The sequence below is a fragment of the Melitaea cinxia genome, chromosome 12, assembly GCF_905220565.1.
Source record: "Melitaea cinxia chromosome 12, ilMelCinx1.1, whole genome shotgun sequence".
Lineage (NCBI taxonomy): Eukaryota > Metazoa > Arthropoda > Insecta > Lepidoptera > Nymphalidae > Melitaea > Melitaea cinxia.
In genome coordinates, this window is record NC_059405.1 from 14879122 (window position 1) to 14898137 (window position 19016).

The 19016-nt window shown below is 34.5% G+C and overlaps 1 protein-coding gene across 1 annotated transcript in view; it reads right to left on the bottom strand.

The window, feature by feature from the left end:
- The window catches only part of LOC123658709 (max dimerization protein 1-like), a 331673-nt gene that overhangs the window by 80863 nt on the left and 231794 nt on the right, over positions 1 to 19016 (bottom strand). The window lies entirely within an intron of this gene.

A 19016-nucleotide genomic window follows, 5' to 3' on the forward strand; every position in this document is an offset into this window, starting at 1 on the left:
ACTTTTTCTGCACGTTCGAAACGTAATTACTATATTTTCATAACTTTTTACTATGTTTTTATAACTCTCCGCACCTAGATAGTTGCAAGTAGAATAATTGTTACATTTAATATATCAAGCATCCCACGCTTTTTACTCTGAATGAATTATTCTCTTAATTACTTAAATTTTATTACATTTTTTTGAAGTGATTCTTAGATTCGTAGATCTTCTACTACTGTAATATAAACTTTTTGTAATTAAATAAAATTTTCTACTTTTTAGTTCGATTAGCTATAAAAGTGTGGTTTTTTACTATTTGTAAACTATAATTTATTTTAATGTGTAATGGATTTCTCAGGTGTCGTTAAATGTTTCAAAATCAACGGCCTTCAGTAGAATGATGGCATAGGTCAGTGTAAGCATATCTCTGGTCTTCACATTTGTCATTAGATTGTAACAATCCAGCTGCCTCTCAAGTTGACTCGTGAACCGAAACCAAAAGGTGCAAAACAAATCGATACGGTTAAAAATAAAAATAAAATATATATATATAAAAAAAATCTCTTTTTACCTTACACGTCTCCGTATCGTAAAAAAGGTTTATAAACGCCATTTCCTATTACATTCGTTATTTGCACGCGTTACTGTCAAATCCTGTTCGAGTCTTTTGAAAATTATATACAATGAAAAATTATATTTATGTACTATGTATATAAGGGTGAATATTCCATAAAATTGATGTAGTGGTTCCCCAGTACACATGTCAATCATAATAAGACAACGGTTATAGGTATTGGAATTGCTAAGTATTTTCGATGCAATCTCGCCGAGTGTTTTTTATCAGGTTTTTCTGTTATTTACCATCTATTTTCGATTGACGTGGAGCGTTTCTGTTTAACATAATTTCGTATTTTGTTTATATAAAAATATTTTAGTATATAAAGAACAAATTCTATTAAAAGGTAATTTCTGATATACGCGCGCCGCGTAGCTCAGATGAGGTACAAAAAGGTCATCTTTCTATACCCCTACTAATATTAAAATGAAAAAGTATTGTATTTATTAATAAGACCTACTGGACCGAGAAAAAGATTCTTTCAACGGGAGAATGCTACGTTATCACTGTGTATGACTATATTTTAAAGGGAGAAATCGGAACTTACCGAAATCTTACTATCGTTATAAACTTTAAATGAAATAGGACACAGCAGGAAATATCCTGCTCAAAATCTGGAGCAGCCCGACTGGGGTAGTACCTCGAGCTTGCAGAAAATCACAGCCAAATAATACTGCTTTAAAGCAGTGTTGTGTTCCCGTGGTAAGTAAGGTGAGTAGAGCTCCTGGAGCAGATTTAGGGTAGGGTAGGCAACGCGCTTGGGATGCTTTTAGTGTTGCAGGCGGTAGCTACGGTAATCGCTTACCACCAGGTGAGCCATACGCTTATTTGCCAACCTATATATAGAATAATTAAAAAAAAACCTGAATAATTGTTTGTGTGTCTGAACGCAGCAATCTCAGGCACTACTTGTTCCAATTGAAAAAAATATTTTTATATTGGGTAGCCCATTTACCGAAGAAGGCTTTACACGATTCAGCCTGTAATATCCTGCTGGGCATAGGCCTCTTTCTCCATGTAGGTGAAGAATTTAAGCCTTGTCCACCACGCTTTTTCATTGCTGGTTGGCGTTTGAAAACAGTAGGCTATATAATATTTTACTACGTTTTTCCTCAAATTAGCGCGGGTGAAACCGCAGGCCACAGCAAGTCACATGTATAGTAATAATATTGCGTTAAGTTTTATGTAGTAAATATACAATATATGTAATTACAAAAATATAATTATGTGTAATTACAATACAAACATTCCCTATACGGTAAACGAAACACAGCTCAATAACGAACTTCTGCAACAAACACCGTTCGAGAACACTCGAAACATAACGAGTGTTTCGTCCGGGAATCGAAGTCACGTACTGCGAGCTGGGTAACGACCACTCACCGGTCTTGTATTAGCATCTAAATTGGTTTCTCGTGCTGCGATTCAGTTTTAAAAGCTTTTGATTGGTATTATCTTTTTCCATTTTATCTTTTAATAATAAAGTAAAGTAGTGGTCGTTCAGTGGTCATAATTAAACCATAATTAATTTAAATTATAAGCTTGAACATTAAACAAATGAGTATATATGCGTGTGAGTCAAATACACGGTAGTATGTGTAATGTTTTTTTTTTTAATTTAATGTATTGTTATGCATAATTTAAAAAAAGATATTAGCATTCTGAACTTCTTCTCCATATAAACTATAAATGTGCAAATTCCATACTCCTCAAGTACAAAGTTTTTACTGTATGTACTGTGTGTATGTAGATATCTTTCTCCACGGTTGTCTGTTTCTAGGTAAGCAAGTCAATACTTATGTTTATAGGTAACAGCCGACTCATATAGCTGAATGGTTTTTTTTTGATATATATATATATATATACAAATATTAGACCCAAACTCAGACAGGAATCGAACCTACAACCAACAAGAAGCGAGAGAAGCTAAATAATTTTTGAGTTATATCTAATAATACATATTTACTTGACTACTTTTCGTCTACCTTATATACAATTATTATAATGTTTAAATGTCTGTCTGGAATGACTTTGCCACACTATAGTTTTTAACCGACTTCAAAAAAAGGAGGAGGTTACTCAATTCGACCGTATATATATATATATATATATATATATATATATATTTTTTTTTTATGTATGTTCGGAGATAACTCCGTCGTTTATGAATCGATTTTGATAATTCTTGTTTCGTTGGAAAGGAGATATCCCTAGTTTGGTACCATGATAAGGAAACCAGGATCTGATGATGGGATCCCAGAGAAATTGAGGGAAACTCTCGAAAAGCCGCATAACTTTTTACTGGGTACACCGATTTTGATGATTTTTAATTTAATCGAAAGCTGATGTTTATCATGTGGTCACATTTAAATTTCATCGAGATCTGATTACAACTTTTGGAGTAATCTTTGATAATGCGTATTTACTCGACAATTTTTCTGTCTACCTACGTTTTATTACTTGTCGATATAATTGAAGGCGGTTTTTCTTCGTTTGCCTGCAAACACAATTATTCATTTATAATTCAATACGCGCTTTTAATTTCCATAAAATTAATATTATCGTACCTATGTATCACACACATTCTGTCCCATATATAACTCGAACTTATCCTATTAAAACGGCAGTGGAGTCGGTAATCCCGTGAATGGTGACCTCCAGTGACCATAAATACAGCATTACCGCGACAAAAGAGGCGAACCCGACGATTATATTTACGTTAAGGTTCTACTTATCCGAATTATTTCTATTCTACTCTTTGTTATGTTGAAATTAAAAATATTTTAGTTCGAATTGTGTGTTGTAGTATTTTCGCTAAGCTTCTTGTATGAGTTTGTGTCAAACGTAAAGAATTTAGATAGGTTTATGTTCTTTTGGTTGCTGCTGCATTCTACAGTTTTCTTTTTTCCTTAATGTAAAAATAGGTAAAAGATACAGAAGAAGCGTACCTATTACTATTACCTATTACTTATTCAGTGAATAATATTCGATGTCTAGAAGTAGCGTTTTTTTTAAAAAGTAATTTCGTGTCCGATATAGAAATATATTCTGAATTAAGTTTGAATGCGGTAATCCGAATTTATCAAACTATTTAGGAGAAAAAAATGCTATATAAGCGCATCTACTGAGAAAATACATATAGGTCATTTGTTACAATGTATCACGTTATAATTTTAAAACAAAAAAACGAGTGTGCTTTAGACCACACGAATGAAGTAAAACTTCTTTAGCAATAGGCCTGCACTGTGTCTCAGATACACGAAATTTAACTGGCTTAGAAAGAGAGAGAGAGAGAAAGAAAATATGTTCTCACACCTCTCTCTCTTGCTCCGTTCGCCTCACCCGATCACACTTTTTGTAACGCTCTCGTCACGCCTTCACAAGCTTTCTCACCAAAGCAAACGTGTGTAAAAAATTTTTACTTAAAAAAAATAAAGCATTAAAGATATTACTCTGATAAGTATCATAACGAAATAAGTGTAATAGCCCGGAACGCCTAGTATGTTATAGAGAGTAAAATCAATGTACAAGTTGGCCCATAATACGCTACAGTGACACCGTGAAATTTCACAAGGGCAGCGACGTCCGAAAAGCGTATTCGTAAAATGATCAAAGCTATGAAAATAGGCCGAGAGGAGGGCACTGCAGCCCGTCTGGAGGGCCGTGACATTCACAAAGTCAACGTATATAAAAATTATTAATAGATTTTATGTCCCAAACTCTATCATACTCGGGACTTTACAAACGCGTGTTACTACTGGACAATTGCCTGTAATTCTTAACCTCCTATGTGAAATGACGTAACAATTACTATCATTAAAAGTACATAATACACAAACTACGTGGCTAATTACTTATCGCCGATAAATGCCTTTTTTAATTTCTATAAATAAGTTTACAGTTTATTGTAAGACCATCAAATGTCCCACAGGTAGGAAAATGCTTCGTTCATGAAGCAGAACGTTGAGAGCTTGATTTACCAAATTGCTCTTCTAAGAACTAGTATTTATAGATAATGTAACGTTACAAACATTACATTTTGTATATCTTCTCGTAAATTTAAATTAAGAATGCAAATATAATCTAGTAAATATATAAATTATTATGTACGAAACATAAAAAAGGAAGATCTTGTTTGTGGTAGTCGTTCAAAAGTCTAAACAAAAGTACTGTCCAAACGCACTTGTATTTGAATATAATTTATCACAATCTTTGTGTACGATCGAGTAACAATACACAAGGGCGAAATCGGACCGTCTTAGATTTAAAAGGGAAATCCCTAAAGAGATGTTAAGAAAAACATTGTATCATTTAAACCGGCTCTCACACCGAAGGTCGTTTACATTGTTTTCAAAAATTTTAACCAAGAAAATGTAGGTGTGATTAAAAAAGATTATTTCAATATCAATAGTTATAAAAATAAAAAATAAACAACTAAAGGAATACATAGATTTTGCAAAGATTGTTTTGCTTATTTAAATTAGAAAAAAAAAATTAGGTCATCTTGATAATTTGTTTAACAACCTTAATAAATCAGAGTATACTTCCAAATATTTGTAATATTTTTTATTTATAATATTAGTTATGAAATTATGTCAGTTAAAAATTGTTCTTCGCGAATTAGACACGAGGGATCGTGCCAAGATCTTAATAACAGTATGCAAAGAACATTTTTCATTTTAACGCAAACACGTCAAATAATGACGGACACAAGCATATACGAAATAACATTCTTTTAAGCGTTTTACCGCGTTTAGATTATTTATCACAGCAGGAAATAGCCTGCTTAAATCTGGAGCAGCTCGAGTGAGGAAGTACCTCGACTTTACAGATGATCACAGCTAAACAATATTGCTTTCAAGCAGCATTGTGTTCCTGTGGTGAGTAAGGAGTTGACCAAAGATCCTAGGGTAGGTCTGGGGTATAGTGGACAATGTGTTTGCAGTGACTCCGGTGTCGCAGGTGTCTATAAGCTACGGTATTCGCTTACCATCCGTTATCAGATCATCCGGATCAGGTGTGCCGTACGCTTGGTTGCCGATCTAGTTGTGTATAAAAAAAAATTGAAAATTCTCAAATAATAATCAAGTTAATAAAATGTCTATAACGTAAATATAGTATAAAAGTAGCCTTTTGTATTCCGAGCTGCCAATGTATGTAATTTTCATTACAATCACTTTAGTAGTTTTTGCGTGAAAGAGTAACAAACATCCATCCATCCTCACAGACGTTCGCATTTATACTCGTAATATTAGAATATATTTTAGTATCTTTTAACGCAACGGTGTGACAGACGGCGGATGTCCCTTGGATGCTGAACATTAATTAAGATAACTCGGACGGGGAACTAAATTTGTTTTAACAAATTGCTCCGACGACCGTGAAAGATAAATCCGAAATGTGCTAATCATTTTTAGAATTTCCGATTTCTTTTTTAACGTTTTCTTTTTCTACTTTTTGTTTCGGTAACGAACTGTTTGCCAAATTGGCTGGTTAATTTAGAATTCTTCGACTTTTTCTTGCATATTTTACTGGTTTCAGTCGGTTTCGGTTTATATTTCTGATAAGGGAACATTTGTAAATCGTCGACATATTATTTTTATCAAAGGATTCGAGGTTGATAAAAAAGATTACACCTTAATTAAAATTCCATGCTCTGCAAAGTCATGGAAAAGGTACTTAACAGCAAGTTGCTGAACTACCTAGAGGACAATGAACTCCTCAGTGACCACCAATACGGTTTTCGTCAGGGGCGGTCTACTGGAGATCTTCTGGTGTATGTCACACACTGCTGGGGCGAAGCCATAGAGAAACATGGTGAGGCGCTCGCTGTATCACTAGATATCTCGAAGGCCTTCGACAGGGTTTGGCACGCAAGTCTCCTTAGCAAACTTCCTGCTTACGGCATCCCTGTTGACTTTTGTAGCTGGATTTCAGACTTTTTGAGTGAACGGTCGATCAGAGTGGTCGTGGACGGCTGCTCCTCTGACCTGATGGATATAAACGCCGGCGTCCCTCAAGGTTCTGTTCTCTCTGCAACTCTTTTCCTGCTCCATATTAACGACATGCTACGACCAGGCATTGTTGGATACGCAGATGACAGTACGATTGTTGAGAGATATTTGTCCAGCGCAAAAGACAGCAGGGACGTAATACGTTCTCAGAGAGAGGCCATGGTGGAACGAACAAATTCAATACTAGAGCAAGTATCCCAATGGGGTGATTGCAACCTGGTCACGTTCAACGCCGCCAAAATGCAGGCCTGTTTATTCTCCACCAAACGGAGTCCTTTCAACTTGACTCCTACTTTCCGTGGTACACCTGTCCCTGTGTCCGATACCCTCGACCTCCTTGGCATAGAGTTGAATTCTAACCTCAACTTTGGCAATTACATTGAGTCCAAAGCGCAAACTGCGGCCAGAAAGCTTAGCATCTTAAATAAGGTTAAGCGATATTTCACGCCTAAACAGCTTCTTACGCTATACAAAGCTCAAATCCGATCGTGCATGGAATATTGTAGTCACTTGTGGGATGGCTCAGCTAAATATCAACTCGCCACACTGGACTCAGTGGAACGCAGAGCCAAGCGGCTTATCGGTAATGCCAGTTTGGTGAAATCTCTTCACACTCTGGCTCACCGAAGAAAGGTTGCCAGTCTAACGGTCTTTTACAGGTTGTACTTTGGAGAGTGTGCCCTGGAGCTGCACGAGCTCATACCCCCATCTCCTTTTTTCCATCGGACTTTCAGACGTACCGCAGGCTTTCATTCCTACCTGATTGATATACCTTTCATACGTACAAAGCGCTTCGAATCATCTTTTTTAATGCGCACAGCCAAGGAATGGAATTCCCTGCCGGCGTCTGTATTTCCGAGTTCATATAACCCGAACATATTTAAAGCGCGAGTGAACAGGCTTCTTCTGGGCGAACTCGCTCCATCTTCGACCTCGTCTGTGCTCTAGGGCTAGACTGAGGTCAAGAGTAAGCCCATATCGTACTAAAAAAAAAAAAAAAAAAATTATTATTAAATCGTGTAAGATGTATTAAGAACATTTTAACTACCGTACAGTTCAGTTCAGTTCAGTCCAGCCTATTGCAGACCACTGCTGAGTATAGGCTTCCCCGAGTTCGCGTCAGATATCCCAGTTTTCCGCAATCCGTCAAAACGAACATAATATTATTATTTTTTTATTATTATGATGATATTTGTTTTGTATTATAAACATGCAAGTGCGTGGACATTAAGAATAGTAGAAAAAAATGATACAGCGGCCCATTTATTAATAAATATTTAATATCATATTTATAGCAGTTATCTATATCAACTAAGTGTCCATTGATATTTATCCTAGGCTATCACTACTGGGCCATTCTATACCTAGGCTATCATTTCTAGACCCCTAATTATTTTTAAAACTACAAATAAATGATATTTATTTATTCACTCATTTATTCATTTATTTTTTTACATCTAATATTACAGGCAAAACCCAATTCATTCGAGGTATAGGATATTACAATTCATAGTAAAGGAGACAAAAAGCAAAAAGAAAAAAAAATGTTCAACTACAATCAAAAAAGAATTAGCTGACTTTAAACAATAATACTAAAAACAAATCAATGTAGCATTAATAAATATAAAAAAATTAAATTCATTTCTCATAACATATTATATGTATACAAAGTAACTTTTACGAATTCACTCCACGAACACGAAAAAAGGTCTAGTGTGTCAGCCACCAAGTTCAGCATTCTGACTGAGGGGGCAGCAAGGGGGCCGTTGCGCACTAGCTCGGTTCTGCCGTGGGGTATTGCAAAAAAGCTCGGTCGCCGCCTTCGTTGTAGATACCTACCGGGTACGCTTAAACCTATCCACTGCAATACCCCTGGATTATTGACAACACCGCGGAATAATTTTAAAATATTAAAAAACACACAACGTCATAGGTAAAATACAAGTATAATATGCAATCAACAACTTCTTTTTACAAAATCGTTAAAAAAATATACGGCAAAGTAGCGAGGGGCGCCGCGGTTTAATGACCTCTTTAAATTTACAACTAGAACTACGCGCAGAGCGAGCATCGTGTTGTAATAACACAACATGGGGTAAACGACCTGACAGTAATTCACACCGCTGTAAGAACAATCAACGTGAACATTTAATTCCCAAACAATGAGAACCATTCAATATACTATAAAAATTATCGTGAAATTATGATCTTTATTATAATGTAATAAGGTCGGATATCGTGCGCATGGAGCATAATCGTAGTCGAAAAAAGACATAAATCAGGGTAAATTAAATTATGCAATGGTCTCGCGTTACATACAAAATCGCTTGGAACGAACGAAATGTAAAGGGACCGTGTTGCGGTGCGAGTGAGCGCGGGAGTTAAATTAACATGTGTTTAAGCATTTTTAAAATTTATTTTAATTTTTTATAGAAATATAAATACTAAGGGATAACACAGTTCCACTACCACCTTGGAAGTTAAAAAGCCGACCGATGGCGGGATAACCATCCGGATTTAAAATACACACGCCGAAGACGGGCAGCAGCGTCTTCGGTGCGACAAAGCCAGCCCTGCGGTCACCAACCCGCCTGCCCAGCGTGGTGAACTTGTGGAGGCCCATGTCCAGCAGTGGACCGTATTAGGCTGAACTGATGATGATGATGATGATAAATATAAATAATTATTAAAGTTATATATTATGTATATATGTATTAAAAATTGCGATAATTTTATTTATAAAAGATATCAAAGAGAAATTTTATACGCTCGTCACGCTTTGGCCGCTGTATTACCTGTGTTATTAGTAGGTTTGATCGCCAGCCTTACATGTGTTTGTCTAACCAGAGCATTTGTGTTTGTTTGTAAAATGTGTGTGTAAATTTAAATGTTAATAAAAAAGGCATGGACACTTAAGAGCCTATGGATGTTAAAACTTATATAAAAAAAAAAACTAACACAAGATTATCGTCTTAATGAGAAACACTGAATGCATTTATTCATTACTAGCGAACTGCCCCGGCTTTGCACGATTGCAAAAACTATCAGTGTTCCTCTACTATATTATACACATAAACCCTCCTCTGGAATCACTCTATTTACTACAGAAAACCGCCTCAAAATCCGTTGCGTGGTTAAAGATTTAGGCATACAGACAGCGGGAAGCGACTTTGTTTGATACTATGTAATGATATCGAAAAAAAAGCTGTCATTTTTAACGAACCCTAAAGTTCGCGTGATAGTACCTAATAAAGTAATAAATATATTATTGTGAACAGAGTTTAAATTTTATTTAACTTTTTTTTGGCGGTAATCACCCACCGTCGTGTGAACCCGACCACCGACCGCTGACCACCTTTCTACCACCACTCGCCATTTTATTGACCGGTAATTATGAGCTTTATATCACGACACTTAGCAAAGGTAAAAAAATTAAAAATGCAGTACAAACGTTGAATGGTTTCCGCTTGCATATTTCATTGCTGAACTAAATCTTTTTTATTTATAAATGAACGTTAGAAAAAAAGGAATTTATTATCATTTACTGTCTTCCCACGGGTCCCACATTACAGATAAAAATTTATGTAAATAGCATTATTTATTATTAGATTTCTTGGTATTTCAACATCGTTAAGATTTCGTATTTTTATTTCTCAAATTTCTTTTTTATTTTATTTATTTACATAAATTTATCATATCATATAATTTATCATAATAATTTACTTAGTTATTTCAAAAAATTTATATCAAAAGAATTATATAAAAATTGTATTTAACTTCTCTTAGTAGTTTTATTCGTTTTAAGGTACAATATCAACTATGTATATTAATATACATTTCTGATCGTATTAGCTCATTTATAAGAGTACCTGAGGTAGGGCACAGCAGGAATTCCCTGCTCAAAATATGGAGCAGCCCGACTGGGGTAGTACCGCGACCTTACAGAAGATCACAGCTAAATAATACTGTTTTCAAGCAGTATTGTGTTCCTGTTGGTGAGTAAGGTGACCAGAGCTCCTGGAGGGATTGGGGATTCGGTCAGCAATGCGCTTGCGATGCTTCTGGTGTTGCAGGCGTCTATAAGCTACGGTAATCGCTTACCATCAGGTGAGTCGTACGCTTGTTTGCCGACCTAGTGACATAAAAAAAAAGTACTTGCAACTCACAAATCTGTCACTGCTTATGATTTCAACAACTATCAAACTGAAGTGATATTTTTTTTGCTCAAAACAATAAGTCTCCTGCTTTTTTAAATATCGTAAAACTAAAATTAAAATGGTAATAATTAATCAACGATAACTACAAAACCGCTACTATGTTAAATGAAATGTAATAAAAGTCGGTTTAGCCTGTAATTTGCGGGTCCAGTAATTACGGGCGCCGTCATAATTCTAAGGGCGGGACAAATAATGAGGGCTGGTTTGGATCTTAAATAAAATAAGTCGTAAAAGAAACGCTGACTGACTGGAAACTAAATTGTCTTCGCAATATTCTAAATGAGAATTCTGAATTTTCGCGAAATTCGCGTAAGATTTTATTATTTAAATAAACAGTTACTCTGCTTATATTTTTAACACTTTGTTATAAATTTATTATTATAATAGTTACATAATCATTTCAACACAGACAAAAAGTAACAGCGTTAATATTTTGTTCACGCGAGGCTAACATTTCGGATTTCATGATATCTTTTTTTTTTACTTAACCAAAAATTTGGCGAACAATATAACCACATTCATACAAATAAGAAGAGGGAACATTAGGTAAAATTAACATAAAACACGGTTGGATAGCATTGAACATGATAAATTTACTACGGGTATAAAAGAGCAAATCTAGCCGTCGTAATTAAAAACCGCGAAATCATCACGTTTAAAATTCGAACCGCGAAAAAAAAATTTAAGGCTTTGCCATTTAAAAAAAGTCTCCTAAAAATGTCTCCATTACGGTTTCGTTCGGAGTCAACTCCGACGCGCCGGCCTAAGTGATTAAAATTGTGACGTTGCTTTCAAACAAAGCTGGCGAAATGTACCGATGAATTTAAATGGGGTGGGGGTGGAAAGTGGCGATGCATCTTTTGGGACATGTCTACAATGACAATTTTTTTACTTAGTTGAGGCCGTCTTAAAAATTTATGGACGATACTGTAATTTGATCATTAATCAGTATTTGCATTGGTGACAATTACAAGCGCTATATAAGTAAAGTTTTAAATCAAATATTTTTTTACCGATAAATAAATAATAAATAAAATAAATATTTACAACATACACACACGTTCATCTGCTCCTAAAGTAAGCAACCTAATGCTTGTTATAGGTAATAGCCTACTGATATAGCCTACATATTTTTTTCGATAAATATACATCTAAATAATCCATTTATAAATGAATAAATAAATATATATATTTTTTACATACAGACTCGGGGTGGGAATCGAACCGACAATCCCCGGAGCAAACAGCAGGGTCACTACAAACTGCGCCAACGGGCTAGTCAAATGACATTTGATCTTCTATTACATAAGAAAAGTATTCCTAACAAACTAAAAATAAAGTAGTAAAGACACGTTAAATATGCGCTCTATTGTTATACACCACATAACCGGTTACGCTTGTCCTTAACTCAAACATGTTAAACAGAACGACACCAATGTGCACGCAACTCAACTAGGTCGCCCTCCCTTGACGCGACCTTTTCAACGCGCCAGGAAACTTCACAATGCGCGACGCGCAGAGTACTTGCTAGTTAGACATGATCTGATGTACTTGATCTCTTGAATTTAACGAGTCGGATATAATAATGCAGATGCATATCTAGGTACCTAGATAACTTTCTGCATAGATACTCATGCAGCTATCTAATAGATAGGGTAGGTAGGCGCTTTAAGGACTTAGGTAGTAAGACATGATCTGATGTCCTTAACCTCTTGTACTTAATGAGTGTGAAAAAATAATATAGATACGTGTCCTAGGTATCTAGATAAGTTTTTGCATAGATAGTTATCTAGCTATCTACGTACGTAAGTACCTTCACTAAGAAAATTTATAATGCGCGACGCGCTTTGAGGACTAGCTAGATACACGAGATCTGTTTTAACGAGTTTGATCGTATTTAACGAGTCGGATAAAATAATGTAGATATGCATCTAGATAGATACTTTTGTCTATCGAATTCTGTACGCACTTAACTTTTAACGTGCTAGGAAATTTTACAATAAGGAAGTAGTTTTAAAAACTAGTCACTTAGAAGAAACTATCTGATGTACATAAACTTTGAACTCTACTGAACCTAACGAGTCGGATATAATAATGTGGATAAGGACTCGTATCTATCTAGGTATATAGAACTCTTTCCATAGATACTTATCTAGGTATATAGATAACTTTTTACATAGATACTTATCTATTTAAATGAAATCACCTTTCAACTAGGAAGTTTTACAATGAAATCGACACGCTCTTAATATATGTATATAGACAAATATCATCCAATTATAAATAAATAAAAATAATTATCTACAACATAGACACATGGTCATCTGTTCCTAAAGTAAGCAACTTAATGCTTGTGTTATAGGTAACAGCGGACTGGTATACCTAAATAATAATTTTTTTTCCATAAATATACATATAAATAATACACATATTAAATAAATATTATATACACACCCAGAATCGGGGTGGAAATCGAACCCATAACACCCGGAGCAGAAAGCAGGGTCGCTACAAACTGTGCCATCTCGCGTTAATTCGCATCGGCTTGTACCGCTTACCATATTATATGACTCACTTATGCAATGTCTAAAAGTAAGGTCTTGGGAAATTGTGAAATAAAAACATTCATACCACATATATAGATTAGATAACTATAGCATTAAGATACATTTTAACATCATTTGAACAACTTAAAAGAAGAATATTTAAATTTAATGTAATTATGTAAATCATTTATCTAATGAAGCTCGTAAGGTAATTTATGTAGATAGTGGTTGCGGTAAACTATTTGGTTGAAACTTTTTGTTAATCAACAAATGTACGCCAATTGTTTTATGCGCTAACATTCTTTCCTTTATAAATTAATCGAGTGTTTTTTTTTTAATTTTTCCTAATAAAGTAACCAAGTAGGTTGCAATGCGGTTTCTATTTGCGTAATTTTGTTTGAGATTATTATGCGGTTACAGAATAAGAAATAGGTAAAGTGTGTGCTATTTAAATTACAGCGAAATGTAGAATACTCAGTAATTATGGTTCCGTATACTATTTAATTGCCGTTTCAGAAAAACTTGTGTGACGTCGTCTTTTTGAAAAAAAAAACGAAAATTATTTATTACGTCGTAATACAATTTGCCATTTTGAAAAAGAAAAAAAAAACATTTTATTTAACTTAGAATACAACTACATAAAAAGACATTTAAGATTAAAATGTCTGTCATATTAGTAGTAAACTCAAGGTCGTCGATATGGATTTTCGCTTATGCAAGGGAACCCTAATCGCGAGGGGTATAATTACGCTTAGGCCGCGATTGTGGTGTAAAACATTTAATGAGTGAGCTGTGCGCTGAGAGCGAGCAAAATGGTGCATAGTTCACAACGATGTCGTAACACATACACAAGGGTTACATTATGTACAGGGGATTTTTGTTATGTAATGCATATTGTGATGTATATGCATCACATGCAAGCACCATTATGACGAATCTAATGACACTTCAATTTTTTAAAACCCTTTTAGACTTATTCAACATAAGTCAAGTAAGGCACAGCAGGATGTATCTTGCTCAAAATCTGGAGAAGTACCTCGATCTTACAGAAGTTCACCTAAATAATACTAGTCTCAAGTTGTGGTGTGTTATTGTGCAGAGTACGGTGGCCAGACCTCCTGGGAGGTTCGGGGGCAGGGTCAGCAACGCGTTCGCGATGCTTCTGCTGTTGCAAGCGTCTATCACTTCACCATCATCATCACTTCAGCCTATGGCAGTCCACTGCTGGCCATAGGCCTCCTCAAGTTCGCGCCAGACATCCCGGTTTTCCGCAATCCTCATCCAGCCTATACCGGCAATCTTACGTAGATCGTCGGTCCAACGGGCCAGAGGACGTCCCACACTGCGTTTGCTAAGACGCGGTCTCCACTCCAGGACCCATCTACTCCAACGGCCATCGATCCTGCGACACAGCAGCAAGCGTCTATAAACTACGGTAATCGCTTACGATCAGGTGAGCCGTAAATTTGTTTGCCGACCTAGTCGTATAAAAAATAAGACTGATGGCGTACGAGATAACATCACATACACGCATATATTCACAAAAATATAATTCCCTTTCGGCAGTCACATAAAAAGGTAATTCATTATTCGAATCGTATAAGCAACACAAGAGCCGCGTATTGTTTAAGATACAAAACAATAACATTCATTACATTATAGTGTTGCTTTGTGTCATGACACAAGCGAGTTATTTCATTAAGACACATCGCTATCTGTCAGACGTGTCAAATTACTAACGACATGTGTCTGTCGTGTTTTTACAGAGCAATAAGCCATCACTAATGAACTCGCAACGATATTATGTGCATTGAAGCTATAGCCTTTATTAATGTAAGAGTCACTTCAGAATATATTAATTGAAACGCGGCGTTTTTAAGTGCGGAAATATTAAAACACAATTAACACGGGACGTATTATATATATTTTTTTTTATGTGTAACGTTATTTATTGTATTGTGCTGAAAAGTTTGTAGACATTCTATTCCTAGACAAAGGATACATATTTTTTTTTTACAGATCGATAATACAAACCTTAAACGTCATAGTTTTTATATTAAAATGGGATTAAAACACTAAAACAGCTATTAATTAAAGTGACAAACGTGTATGCTTTGGTACTTTGAATAGATGAAAATTCGATAATTACTTAAGGAAAAAAATATCTCGTTCATTCAATTGAACAATCAAAAATCTTTAAAATTATTTAGAAGTAAAATTTAATATAAAAACATCGTAACTTTGACAAAAAAATAACAAACTCTGTTATTCTCGTACTACTAAAAACGTCATTGCAGAACATTTTATTATGCTGCGGTTCGAGTAACACGAGTTTATTACAGAGTTGGATAATTACGTCTTGTAATTAAGTCGTTACTGACAAGATACCGCTTATTTCACTCGAACAAATCTGACAATAACGTCACATTACTAACGATAGCTGTCAGTCATGTTTTTACAGAGCAATAAGCCGTCGCTAATGAACTCGCAATGATATTATGTGAATGGGAGTTCCAGCTTTTATTAACGTACGGATCGTTCACACGAGGAGTTTAGACGCTACGTTTTTATCATTAAAGTTTTATGTTATATTGGTTCGTTTTGAATTGCGAGAAAAGTGGATTCAAGGTAGTTTAAAAGAATTCATAAATTATATATATATATATATATATATATATATATATATATATATATATATATATATATATATATTTTGCTTTTTTAGAAGATCGCTTTTAGCAGCGTACTTTCAAATAAACGAGGGAAGCTGTCATGACATATCGGTACTGTATACATTTAGTATTGGGGTTATTTTCATTGCTAGTCTAATTGAGAATTAAAATAAACAATAAACAATCATTATTTTTGTGATACGATCATATAATAAAACAAATGGATCGATGCGCAATTATGACAGATTGCTTAATATTATAATATTATAATTTTATTAAACTAACCAACCTAAACGACAAAAAACCTAAATAACCTTTTGTTATAGTTTTATTTTTATGATAATACTTACAATAAGCGCTTAAGTACGTACTGCCAATTCCCAGCGTGAACGCGCCACGTCTGAAGCGAGCTCACAAAGTTTCATTAGTGGTCGTCCGCTCTTACTGCGCGTTTTAACGCGTACACTAATATTCGTGTTTAATGAGGAACCCGTTCGCATACATTTCGTATTATGACGGTATAAACAATTTGACGCTGCCTCATGGAGACGTTACAGATGGCTTAACCTAGTTAAATGGCGAGAATGAATGGGAACGATTCTAGGAATAGATATGCGTTATGAATTCCGTTACTGTTTATGAATATTTTAACTTATATTCTGAGCTGAATTATTTTTAAAATATTATTTTAGAAAATGTTTTTGCAGATTTAAACTGTTATGTTTAACTATAAAATGTTTAGTATGTATGTGGACAAAAAAAATGTGTTAAGTTTCTTAATGGATGCTTTTTAATTACACAAAAAGCGACGCTGTGTAACATAGTGTTCGACAAAGCTCTTTCCATTAACTACTTGTGGAAAATTGTTGTACACTGTTCGACACTCGAAAAAGTCGCATTTGACAGTGTTTTATTCAATACGAACAACAAAAAAAGAACGGAATTTTGCTCTCTGCCTATTGTATTAAGAAATCCAAAAACATTATTTGAAGAAACAATTAGCATAAAATAGCCTCTGAATTAATTAACATTATTTTATTAGTATTGTTATTACACGTGTTATAAATGTCGTCACAGTAATTGAATTATTACTTCGATAAAACGTCTGCTGAAAGTATTTATATTCGGTTCGGCTACTTAATGGTCACATTTGATTAATTCATTAATACTTACTTAATATATATATATATATATATCACCTTATTTTTTTCTGAAATATAATAATAACATAATATATCAAAATAAAATATAGCCTATCTTTTAAGTTGGATCAAACTGCACACGGTGTGCAAATCTGACTAAAATCAGTTAAGTAGTTTAGGAGTCCATTGAGGACAAACATTGTGACACGAGATTTATATATATTAAGATATATGTATATTAATACTTACTTTAAAATGATGGTTGATTAAATTAACAACAATTAATCAAAATTAATATAATTATAAAATATTTGTTTATTTCCCTGTGAATTGTGAAAGCACTTTAAATAATGTTCGTAAATTAAGTAATTGTTATTTTCAGACACGACGCTGTTCCACTTAACGCTTTTACACATGTCAATGTCAATATTTGGCAGTGTTGCGCAGTGTAACGCAGAGACCCACTGTGTTAGTAAATGGAAAGCAACCTATGCCGTCGACACCTAGTCGAAATTTTAAATTTCTATCCCTACTAATATTATAAATGTGAATGTAACTTTGCTTGTTACGCTTTCACGCGAAAACTACGTAATCGATCATCATGAAGCTTTGTACACATATTCTTAAAGGTATTAGAAGTAACATGGGATACTTTTTATTTAAAAAAATCAATGAGGGCGAAGCCGCGGGTAAAAGCTAGTTTATTATAAAGCTTACGAGACAAAAAAATGGGGCTTTAAAAAAGCATTTAATTATTTATTTTTTATTTCATTTTTAATTCAATTATTATTCTTTGTTTCTACTTATAATTTCATTGTGAAACACATATTGACGGTTGGGTAGTTAACAATAAAACTTTTCGAGATAACTATCGTTGGGCTACTAGCCTTTTATATGCTATTCTTTTCTATTCTAGGTATTTGTATTGTGTGACATATATAGATTATTAATCTGGGACCGTTGATACATAAATGAGTTACTAATAATATATTTTTTTTTTGTTTTGGGTTGTACATATCAATTTGTTATTTCAAACTCGGTAATAATAATTTATATTATTACTAGAGTCCTGCCCCGGCCTTGAAGGGGTGCAATGCTGATACTAAATATAAAATAAATATATGCAATGTAAGCGCAAAAAAATGTGTTTATTAGACATATTTACGACATCACATTAGAAACCTCTAAAACTATAAGTGTTCCTCTACTATATCATGCATGTTTTATACATATAAACCTTCTTCTGGAATCACTCTATTTACTAAAGAATACCGCATCAAAATCCGTTGCGTAGTTTTAAAGATCTAAGCATACAAACAGCGGGAAGCGACTTCGTTTTATACCATGTAATGATAAAACTTGCGCTAGCTTAGTCTGATAATAAACTATAAAATCTTAACTAAGAACTGACTGATTTAATTATGACTGAGATCAAACTCATGAATGTAGGACACAGCTGGAAACATTTCGCTCGTAATCGGGAGCATTACTTTAACTATACAATCAAAATCGAAATCAAAAACAGCTTTATTCAAATAGGCTTCAAGAGCACTTTCGAATCGTCATTTTACAAATTAAAACGCTTCAGCTTGTAATATCTCACTACTGGGCATAGGTCTCTTTCCCCATGTAGGAGAAGGAGCAGAACTTAATCCACCACGGTGCTTCATTGCGGGTTAGCGGATATGTTCCCTACTATGAGTAACGATCGCTATCAGGTGTACATGATAACAACCGGGACCGACGGCTTAACGTGCTCTCCGAGGCACGGTGGGCAGACCCAACAAGTACTGCACAAACACCCAGAACACGGAAAACACCTGTATG